Source organism: Zosterops lateralis (genome assembly GCF_965231275.1).
Source record: "Zosterops lateralis genome assembly, chromosome: 21".
NCBI classification, from domain to species: domain Eukaryota; kingdom Metazoa; phylum Chordata; class Aves; order Passeriformes; family Zosteropidae; genus Zosterops; species Zosterops lateralis.
The window spans coordinates 10,145,227-10,156,393 of NC_139781.1; positions in this window are offsets into that span (position 1 = coordinate 10,145,227).

Here is an 11,167-nt window from a genome sequence, read left to right on the forward strand (position 1 = left end):
ACCCTCCCACTGACACACCGGTGATTGCGGAAGCCCAACAAGCTACAAAATGCCAACTCTACTGCTTTAATACCACATTAAAAGAAAGGTGTAATTATAATGTACTTTGCCACTATTACCTCCTCATGTTCCATGCGCTCATGTTGTCAGTGATAACACTTAATCAAATGGAAAAAAAAGATAGTCTATAAGATAAACCTCTGAGCATCTTCCTTAAGGAAGGCTAAACACTGTACCAGCTCTTAATGGAAACTCTTTTGCTCAGAGAATTGTAAAACTATTTGCTAAAAAAGAAAAAAATTAATGGATTTTAGCTAAAGAAAAGAGTAGATTTTTTTAAGCCTACAACTCCATCTTGGAGGAAACCTCCACCCTCTGTGCTGCCTGTACTGTTACCGCCCCAGTCATCCTCACCAAATTAGAACTTTAACTTTTACAAGTACATGGATGCTCAATAACGTGTCACTGCTTTATTGCATGCCTGCTCTGAGTCTTTTATTTATACTTGAGAGGACTTTTCTCTGCACTCATACTCAGCTGTCACTCTGAGTGTACCCCAGGGGCTGCAGGGGAGCAGGACACGCACCCTGGAGCACAGTACAAAGCTGGGGATGCTCTGAGCGGGACACAGGTTAGCCGTGACCCCCCAGCACACACTGACATGGGTCCTTAGCCCATCCCAGGGGTGCCAGGAGCTGGGTTCCCTGGAAATGACACCTAGGACAAGTATTCAGCCGCTGTCTGATCAGGCTGGAAGGGACTGACACTGACCCTGTGGGACTGCACAGCTGTGAGCACATCACCCACCAAAGACAAATAGAGGAGTTCCTGACAGGTACCACCCCCCAGGCAGCCCACAGCGCTCCAGGGACCAGCACTTGTCCTGGGACACCTGGACAAAGCACCTGTGCAGCACAGGCCAGGTCACCTGCACAAACCAGGTGTGTGTTTTACAGCTGGAGCAGGGAGAGGCTTGCTTTTTATTTCTGACTTTTTAGTTTTCAGAGGATGAGGGTTTTTCGAGTTCCTAAAGTTTACCGTTTTGTTCCACAGCAACACCTCGGTGATGCATTCCAGGTAACAATCGGTGCCTGTCCGGGAAAGCCTTGGTCGGTAGGGCCAGGTAGCGCTACCCAAGATGTACGTCAGCTTTATGCTGAGAAGTGGGAAATTCAGAAGAATACAGCCAGGTTCTTTTTGCTGATGACACCCGTATAGATGTGTCTTGTGTTCCCTTGTTCTGTGTGCTCCCCCTCCCACTTCCTTTCACACTGTCTTGTTCTTCTTTTTCTTGTAAGGAATGAATCCTCAATATTTATTTAATAAATGTTGCTCAATCCCTCTCCCTGTTCTGTCCTGCTTTTTGTCTCCCTCCCTCACTCCCCACATCTTTGTCTTTCCTTTTTCATTCCTCTTTTCCCTTTGTCCCTCACTGTGATTCTTTCTTTGTCCCTCTCGTCATCCTTTTGCCCGTACCCGTCCGCACCTATCGCCCAGTCCTTTGCACTTATTGTACCCTTCTCTCCATAAGCCTCCCCCCTTTCAGCCACACCTCTCCGTCTCCATCCCTGCGCTGTGCCTTGCCCGTCTTCCCCCCACCAGCACCTGCCGTGGTCGTTTCCTCTCCGGTTCCTTGTTTCCCTCTTTGTCGCCATATGCATCTGTCCTTGCCATGTGTCTGGCACTCTGTCTTTTTCTCTGTCTTTTTCCATGCCTCACTCCCATTCCTTTTTTTATTCTCTGTGGCTCTGTGGTGCTCCTTGTGCCACTTTCCCACAGGAAATCTGGGATCCTGGTGTCCCATTTGCTATTTCTGTTCTTTTTAAATCCCTCTATGCTCTGCTGGCCATCTCAGGTTTTTTGTTTGGTGGTTTTTTTTTTTTTCAAGTTTCATCCTGCACCCTGACCTTAATTTCCCCCCCCCCCCCCCCCATCTTCTCTGCTGCCAATCCTTTGTGTCTTTGTGTCTCTTGCCTGTGACTGCAGGGGTAAGGAGGGACCGCAACCCTTCTGGGGGCTGTTCCCCTTTCTTGTTGCAGCAAAGTCCCTTTTTGGGGGGATGTACACTTGGAAAGGGCTGGAATAAAGCACCGTGCTGCTGTCCAGGGCAGTTTGACTCATTCTCTGCCTTCTTTGGGGGTGAGGAAAAAAAGCTGAGGGGGAGGAGGTGGAGACTGGGGGCTCTGATGTCATTTCGGGCACCATTTGGGACCAAGAGGAAGCCACCTGGCAGTGGAGGAGCAGGTGAGTGAGGAATGAGGAGGGGTCATGCTGGGTGCCCTCCCCCGGATGATCCCAAAGCTGCCAGAAAATTCACAGGCACGGGTGGTTGTAGAATACTAAAACCTGTTAAATTTTTGTTTTTATAGATATTGTCAAAAATAGGAGCTTGTCTCTAAATTCTTTTGGAAAGAAACCCTCTCTCTATCCACTCTATTGTACACAGGAATGTAGGAAACTCTGACCAGGGATGGGTAATAGTTTTGAAAATAATGCCTATTGGTTTTGTGTAGGAATGATCCAATCAAGTGCTTTGAAACCATCAGAACAGATGCTGAGGCTGAAGGGAATAAAACAGGCTCTCCGGCAAATTTTGTCTCCGTTCTCCACCCGCCCCCAAAGCTCGCCGCAGTCCCCGGCCGACCTCAGCGGCAGTGTCGCCCCCTCGTGGACAGAGAGCGGTACTGCTGCCCCCCGACTCAGAACCAGTTTTAGTTCCGCTTGTGAAATCGCAGTGCTCGTCTGACATCAGCCGTTCTAGGAAGTTAAGGGGTAGGTGGCCTTGGCATCCCTTCAGCCCTCTCGTCAACTTACTGTGAAACATTCAGGTGCCAGTTATTCTAGCTCTTGAACAGAGGTACCTTTTCCTTACAGGTGGCATAGTTTGGATTCTGCTTCCTAAAATTTCTAGTGTTTCAGGTTTTACCACAGAGACCATCTGCCAGGATGTAGCTCTTTGTGAATCACGGCAGTCCCGGGTGTATATTTTGAACTCCTTCCGAATGTCAGGTTTGAAGTATTTCTTACCTCAGGAAAACAGCAGTCTTTTGCATCTACGTATCAGGTGTTGAACTTTTGCATTTCTTGAATTGTGCACGTCACAGAATTCCTCCCGGATGACAGCTGCCAGCAACTATGGCTCTGCTCGGTCACGGAGTTCAGGGGCTGTCTCCAAAGCCACCTACAGACACCGGAATGGAAATCTTTATTTACTGTGTAAAAGAATCACTCTGATGCATCAGCCAGGGTCTAAATTCTACCTTTCAAAAATACCAACATTACATGAGTTCTTTCAGATTAAAGCTTCTGTGGAGTCAGGTCTGCCCAGCCCTCGAGCGTCACGCACTTCCCACGAACCGGTCTCACCAGGACGGCTCGCTGACTTTTCCATCATGGGGAAAGAAGCTCCCATTTGGAGTCAGAAGCCTCGTGTGTCCTGTGGGGTTCCCCTCCTAAAACTGCAAATTTTGCAGGATTTCTTATAGTAGAAGTTTCCTGGGAGCTATGTCTCTGGCTGGATTTGGGCTCCTGCGACCGTCACGTGAAGCGACCTCGAGACCCCAGGCTGTGTGGATTTCCTTACCATTGAAAGGACTTATCGTTCGCATCCGGGAGCCACGGTGTGAAAGTGGGTGTCACCTCTTAAATTTGCAAATATCACAAGAGTTTTTCTAAATGAATGGTGCTGAGAACACAAGCTCCAGCCTGCTTTGGCCTTAGAGTTGCCTCCTCTAAATGGCTCTTTAGACACTAGGTTGGAAAGTTCCTAAATATGCCAAATAGCCCTTGTTTACAGCCAGGAGCCCAGATCTGACCTTGGGATTACACGTCTTAAAGTTCAGATCATCAGAGGATTTCTCCCAGGTGAAGCCCGCTAGGGACAGCTTTCTCGCTGGCCTTAGGTATTCGGAAGGCTACTTCAAACCCCGTAAAGATCCAATCAGAAATCTTTCCTACCTGTGGAATCCAGCCACTTTTCTACTCAGGTGCTATTGTAGAAAACCAGGAATGCGCTTATCAAAATTGCAAACGTCAGACAATTTTTACCGGACCGGGACTGGCAGATGGTACACCGCCGTTGTTGAGACAGCCACAACACCCCGAGTGCTTCTTTAAAACCTCAGAAGGCTTCAGGCATCAGCACCTTGTTATCTAGAAGTCTTTCATATCTCTTCTATGTAGCCTCCCATGAGCAGATCCACACAGCTCTGGCTCTTTCTCTTTCTTCTCTCGTCCTTCTGCAGTTCCAGCTCGCTCCTTCCCGTCCCTAGCACGGCCACCTAACCCCGTCCGTCCCTCACGTGCCCTCCAGTCCCCTCCTCCTCGTGGCACGGCCGGCAGACTCCAACTGTCCGTCTACCAGGTAAGTCACTCTTTTATTGCACCCATAGCTGTGAGGGCAAGGCTGGTCTCACTCTTGACTAATTAACATAGCTGCAATATATGAGAGGCAAGACTGCCTTTACCCTGTCTCTATCTGTATCCCCACAGTACACCTCCGGGTGGCCTCAGATTCTCATTTCCTCTCTATCCCTGAGCCCCCGAGGGGCTCACAACATCAATTTATCAGGAGAGTCCACGAGGCACATTATGTTACAACTCATGCGCCTGGCAGGGGAGTAATTTTCTGTTCAGAATCATCCCTATCCCAGCAGACCAGAACATTTGGTGCTCCATTAAATCTCGGCAAAGTTTCAGGGACCTCATGACCTCCAGGGATACCATAGATGTCATCAGGTCCCTCTAGCAGGCCATCAGAGGTTTCTGAGTGGTATTCCAGGGCCTAGGAGGACTTAGGAGGTCCTACAAACTTTTCAGGGGCCTCTAGAAGCCCCCAAATCCACAGTCACCTTCTTTAAATCCTGACCGGCCTGATTCAGAACACCTAAACTATTTCCACCAGCTCCTAAAAAGCTTAAGCATCCCAGACCTGGTCCTAAAACCACTGAAATTATCCCAGCAACTGCATGTCCTTCCCAAATCTTTCTAAATCACCCCTGGACCCAAGGGACAGCTGTTTTCCATGGTGTGGACACCCCAGAGCCCTCAAGCTTCAGAGGCAGACACCAGGCTGTGCAGCGAAGCCAATGACCTCCAGGACTTTTCTTTACCTCTCCCCAGCCATCCAAGTTCAAGCAGTTCCAGGTGTGACTTGCAAGGATTACAAGGCACCAGGTCCCCCAGGGGTCATTTTTAAGGGGTTACCTCTGCCTGCCCGCACAGGGAACCAGTAGGTGAGAGGGACTTCTGCTCTCCAGCTAACTCTTTTCTGTCCCTAGCACACCTGCCTATCCCCTTCTGTCCCTAGTACTGTAGCTTATGTCATTTTTCCCTCAACAGACCTCCCGTCCTCTCCTCCACACAGCACGGCTAGCAGACTCCAACTGACCCCCCTCCCAGCTAACTCACTCTCTATCACACCCATAACTGGGAGGGCTAGACTGTTCCCACTCTTTGATAATTAACACAGCTGCAGTGTAGCAGAGCTAGGATTGCCTTTAGCATTACTCCTAGTTATCTTCCCACAGGAAAACTCCTCTTTTGCCAATATTTTAGGGGACTAAAGCAAAGGGGAGAAGCCTTTTATCACCCATTGTGTCAGTTTAAGGGGGGCATCTCCCCCATTTCCTCAGTTTAATGGGTTCAGTTAGAGGAAGGTGTCCCTTTTCAGCATTTTAAAACAGCATTTCAGGGCACTTTTACCCACAGCCCGGTCCCAAATATCTCAGATGGGAGCGAGTCCGGCACATAACGCTGCCTGGGAGTCTGTTATTATTTCTTATTTTTTTCTATAATGTAGATACAACTAAGGGGACCCTAATTAAAAGTCCTAATGAGATTTATACCATTCTTATCAGCATTAATCTTCTCCCTCCTATTTAGTCACATGTGGAGTACCACTTAGTAATCACTTAGGAATAATAACACAAGTCAGCAACAAGTTATCCAATTTATCTAGCTACCTTACCAAAACACAAAGCTTTCTTTTTCACCCATTTTCTGCCCTTTTGCTCAAAGTTGTTCCAGCAAAAAAGAAAGCACTATTATTTCTCTGAAGAGTTTATCACTACATGGGGCCCTTTACTCACCTGGAATTTAAGTCAGAGGAGCCAAACAACAACAGCCTTTCCCAAGGCTTTTATACCCGGTGGGATTTGTCTCCTCCCTTTTCTCAGGGACTTGTGGGAAAGGGAGGCGGCCCCCCAACAGGGGTATATAAACCCCAGCTTTTGCTAAGGGCTTCATTCCCTCCTGGGGATCAGCTGGGGTAAGAGCTCTCTTCTCTTTTCAGTGAAGGGGCTCTTTCAGTTTGTCTCAGCTTCTTTTCAGTAGGTGCTTTTGGGCACCTGCAAGTAAGGGAGGCTTTGAAGACTCCATGAAGAAGACACCATTGAATACAGGGAGTATTTAAGTTTAGGAGTTTGGGTTGTGTGTTCAGGGGTGGTAAGGTGCTTTTGTAATTTCTGGGTTTGTTTTGTTTTTTTTTTTTTAGGAGGAGTGCAGCTCCTGAAATTCCAGGTTGTGTCAAGTATGATACTTCAGATTCTTTCAGCAGATTCATTACCGCAAAAGGGTTTGTGTCAAAGGTGATGTTTGTGATCAAGGCTTCTAATAGGTAAGTCAAGGATTGTGAGCTGGGTACCTGGTTAGGAATTACAGTTCGGGGATTTTGAAGACCACAAAGTGAGAAAGGGTGTTCACTTGAGGGCCTCCCCCAAGGCTTTTTCACAAGAAACAGCAGGTTTGTTGATGTGTCTTACAGCACATCCACCATGTTCAGAGAAGTGCTGTGCAATTTTGCCCTTCACTAACCTGGGTATCAAACATTCTAACAGCCCTCACCTTCAAAGTGGGGTGAAACCACAAACTCAAGGGCCCAGGCACACTTAGCAGAGGGCAAGTAGCCACCTCACTGGGGTTTGGCCCACATGCCACTAAATTTGTACATTGATCTTCGCTTTCTTTTTTGTAGCCGGTTGAGGCTAACCGGCGAGCGCGGGGTCTTCTGAGGCAGACTCATTTCAGGTCCAAAGTGGGTTCACCTCAAAGATAAGTCAGGGGCCACAGCCTGGAGATATAATGATAGGACCACATTGTGGTGTAAGTCTAACAATTTATTGTCATTTGTGTGTCTTAGGTGGTCCAATCCTATTACACTGAGACCCCCCTCATCAACCGGCCAACAGACCCAGTTGGCTTCTCTCATGACCCCTCTGAAAGCGTTCAGGGACTGTCTGAAGAAGCCTTATTCTTTCCCTTTTGAAGGTGTCATTTGGGTAGACTTTGGTAACAGCCAAGGCATTGGGGTGAGTCGGGGAGGTAGGGAGGAGGAACGAGGGTCCTCTCAAGTTTCAGCAATGCCACATTACCTTGTCTGCTCTTAAACCCAGGTATACCTTGTGACCTTGGTATCAGCCTCTGAACTCAGCTGAAGTGTGTGGCCTGAGGACCTGGCTGTTCTTAGGAGATGGTGAGTGGCGGAATTGTTGGGTTTTGGGCAATGTGCTGCTAAGAGCACGCACTGATGTTTGGTTTTATTTATTGTAGCTGACTAAGGGAGAGCAGCCTGGTGATAGCAGGAATTTCCCAGAGGGAGAAGCAGCCTTCTTTTGCACCGGATGGGAGTTTGCATCTCCAGCTGTCCAAGAGATAAGTAGTGGGCTAATGAGCCACAGAGGGGATGGGAGCAGGGTGCTGGGTTGGCTTCTGGCTGAGAGGGGTTTTTGAGTGGGCTTTGGAGACGGGGCTGTCCAAGAAGTGGCCCCTTTAGGCTGCATAAAGGGAAAGTCTCACTTTTGATGTCAATGCTGAGGTGTGCAGGGCAGAGCAGTCCTGGTGGTTGTCATGTCACTTGTTTGTTGTGCACCCAGTGTTTCATGTCATTTCCCTTAGCCCTTCAAGGGGTGTGTCAAAAACCCTGACATCATTCTTTGCATCTCTGGTCCCTCATTTCCTCGGCCGAGTGCCGATACCATTGGACTGTTTACTTGAGAGCTCAGGTGGCATGGGAATTGTATCTCTCTTCAGAAGCGTCCAGACCGATGCCTTTCCAGGTGTTGTTCTGAGCTGTATCGAGAGCCATGCACCGCAACGATCCATTCCGGCGGATTAGGTCTTGCAAGACTGCAAAGTGAGGTAGAAGATTGCAACTGGAGTGTTCTCGGGCGTCCATCTTTGCGATTTTTGGGACAAGTCATCCCGTCGGCTTCATCTTCTTCCTGCAGGGCTTTCTGAGCCTGGTCAGCTTGCCATGGTTCTTACATCGGTCGTCTCATTCTGAGTTCTCATGGTCATTCTTCTGGCTCAGAGTTTTTTGTCCCTGTTGTGTCTCTTTGTTTGTTGTCTCTTGTGTCACAGGTGTTGCTGGTATTTGGCCCTGAGCTGCTCTGCCCTGCTGCACAGCTGGGTGTAGGGGTAATAGGACAAGGCCTGGGGACTTGAAATTTGAGTTGTAGGGTCCATTGGATTCTAGGTGGTATCTGTAGATTGACAGAAGATGCCTGGAGCTGTCAAGTTATCCTGCAGCACTTTGACTTTTGTCCTAACTTTCTTTCAGGTGCAGATGGCTTAAATCAGATGAATTGAAAACAGATCTCTCTGTATTGGTGGAGTCCATAGCTCGGAGAGGGTGAGTCTTAGTTGGCCTTTGCAGGGGAGGTGTAAATGGTGGCTATGTTACAGCACTGCTCTTTGTTTTTGTTTTTAGGAGGTAAAGCAGGATGTTGCCAGTCAATCTGAGGAGGACAAGGTGAGCGGTGACCAGTGGATGGGAGCAGTTGTTATTGCGGTGGTGTCAATTTCTGGTGCCACTCTAAGCCTCTATTATTGTGTGTTTTAGGCAGTCCACTCTCATTGTGCTTAACTCCCCTGACCAATGAGATGATGGGCCTGGGTGTGAGCCCTCTGGAAGCAATACAGGATGCTGTGCTGAAGCCTTGATCTTCTCCATTTGAAGGTGCTTTTCCGGGTAGGCTTTGCTAACAGCTGATGAGTTGGGGAGGTAGGGAGGAGGAACGAGGGTCCTCTCAAGTTTCAGCAATGCCACATTACCTTGTCTGCTTTTACAACCAGGTATACCCTGTGACCTCGGTGTCAGCTTCTGAACCTGGCTGAAGTGTGTGCCCTGAGGACCTGGGTGTTCTTAGGAGATGGTGAGTAGCAGAATTGTTGGGTTTTGTGCAATGTGGTGCTAAGAGCATGCAGTGATGTTTTGTTTTATTTATTGTAGCTGACTAAGGGAGAGCAGCCTGGTGATAGCAGGAATTTCCCAGAGGGAGAAGCAGCCTTCTTTTGCACCGGATGGGACTTTGCATCTCCAGCTGTCTCAGAGATAAGTAGAGGGCTAATGAGCCACGGAGGGGATGGGAGCAGGGTGCTGGGTTGGCTTCTGGCTGAGAGGGCTTTTTGACTTGGCTTTGGAGATGGGGCTGTCCAAGAACTGGCCCTTTAGGCTGCATAAAGGGAAAGTTTCACTTTTGATGTCAATGCTGAGGTGTACAGGGCAGAGCAGTCCCGGTGGTTGTCGTGTCACTTGTTTGTTGTGCACTCAGTGTTTCATGTCATTTCCCTTAGCCCTTCAAGGGGTGTGTCAAAAACCCTGACATCATTCTTTGCATCTCTGGTCCCTCATTTCCTCGGCCGAGTGCCGATACCATTGGACTGTTTACTTGAGAGCTCAGGTGGCATGGGAATTGTATCTCTCTTCAGAAGCATCTAGGCTGGTACCATTCCAGGTCTTGTTCTGAGCTGTATCGACAGCCGTGCACCGCAACGATCCCTTCTGGCGGATTTTGTTTTGCAAGACTGCAAAGTGTGGTAGAAGATTCCAAGTGGAGTGTTCTCGGGCGTCCATCTTTGCGATTTTTGGGACAAGTCATCCCGTCGGCTTCATCTTCTTCCTGCAGGGCTTTCTGAGCCTGGTCAGCTCTCCATTAGTCTTTACATCGGTCGTCTCATTCTGAGTTCTCATGGTCATTCTTCTGGCTCAGAGATTTTTGTCCCTGTTGTGTCTCCTTGTTTGTTGTCTCTTGTGTCACAGGTGTTGGTGGTATTTGGCCCGGAGCTGCTCTGCCCTGCCGCACAGCTGGGTGTAGGGGTACTAGAACAAGGCCTGGGGACTTGAAATTTGAATTGTAGGGTCCATTGGATTCTAGGTGCTATCTGTAGATTGACAGAAGATGCCTGGAGCTGTCAAGTTATCCTGCAGCACTTTGACTTTTGTCCTAACTTTCTTTCAGGTGCAGATGGCTTAAATCAGATGAATTGAAAACAGATCTCTCTGTATTGGTGGAGTCCGTAGCTCGGAGAGGGTGAGTGTTAGTTGGCCTTTGCAGGGGAGGTGTAAATGGTGGCTATGTTACAGCACTGCTCTTTGTTTTTAGGAGGTAAAGCAGGATGTTGCCAGTCAATCTGAGGAGGGCAAGGTGAGCGGTGACCAGTGGATGGGAGCAGTTATTATTGCGGTGGTGTCAATTTCTGGTGCCACTCTAAGCCTCTATTATTGTGTGTTTTAGGCAGTCCACTCTCATTGTGCTGAACTCCCCTGACCAATGAGAGGATGGACCTGGGTGTGAGCCCTCTGGAAGCATTACAGGACTCTGTGCTGAAGCCTTGATCTTCTCCATTTGAAGGTGCTTTTCCGGGTAGGCTTTTCTAACAGCTGAGGAGTTGGGGAGGTAGGGAGGAGGAACGGGGGTCCTCTCAAGTTTCAGCAATGCCACATTACCTTGTCTGCTTTTAAACCCAGGTATACCCTGTGACCTTGGTGTTGGCCTCTGAACCTGGCTGAAGTGTGTGCCCTGAGGACCTGGATGTTCTTAGGAGACAGTGAGTAGCAGAATTGTTGGGTTTTGAGAAAGAAATTGTTGGGTTTTGCTCATAAGATCATGCAGTGATGTTTGGTTTTGTCTGATTGGCAGAAGATTCCTGGAGTTGTCAAGTTACCTTGCAGCTGACTAAGGGAGAGCAGCCTGGTGATAGCAGGAATTTCCCAGAGGGAGAAGCAGCCTTCCTTTGCGGTGGATGGGACTTAGCATCTCCAGCTGTCTGAGAGATAAGTAGCGGGCTAATGAGCCACAGAGGGGATGGACGCAAGGTGCTGGGTTGGCTTCTGGCCGAGAGGGATTTTTGAGTCAGCTTGGGAGACGAGGCTGTCCAAGAAGTGGCC